Source organism: Mandrillus leucophaeus, unplaced genomic scaffold (genome assembly GCF_000951045.1).
Source record: "Mandrillus leucophaeus isolate KB7577 unplaced genomic scaffold, Mleu.le_1.0 Scaffold52, whole genome shotgun sequence".
NCBI classification, from domain to species: Eukaryota; Metazoa; Chordata; class Mammalia; order Primates; family Cercopithecidae; genus Mandrillus; species Mandrillus leucophaeus.
In genome coordinates, this window is record NW_012105586.1 from 3071987 (window position 1) to 3072728 (window position 742).

Genomic DNA, 742 nt, shown 5'->3' on the forward strand with positions numbered 1-742 from the left:
ACACACAACCCACCACACACATCCATCCACACACCACACACACCATACACCACACAGCACACCATACACATGACACAACACACAACGCACCACACACACCCATCCACACACCACACAACACACCACACAACACACCACACACACCACACAACACACCACACACTCCCATCCACAAACCACACAATACACCACACACACCACACACACCCATCCACACACCACACAACACACCACACACACCCATCCACACACCACACAACACACCACACACACTCATCCACACAACACACACACCACACACCACACCACACACACCACACAACACACAACACACCCGTTCACACAACACACACACCATACACCACACAGCACACCATACACATGACACAACACACAACGCACCACACACACCCATCCACACAACACACCACACACACCACACAACACACCACACACACCATACACCACACAACACAACACACACACCCATCCACACACCACACAACATACCACACACACCACACAACACACCACACACACCACACACCACTCCACACACCACACAACACACAACACACACACCCATCCACACACCACACACACAACACACACACACCCATCCACACACCACACAACATACCACACACCACACCACACACACCATACACCACACACACCACACAACACACCATACACCACACACTCCCATCCACACACCACACAACACACCACACAACACACC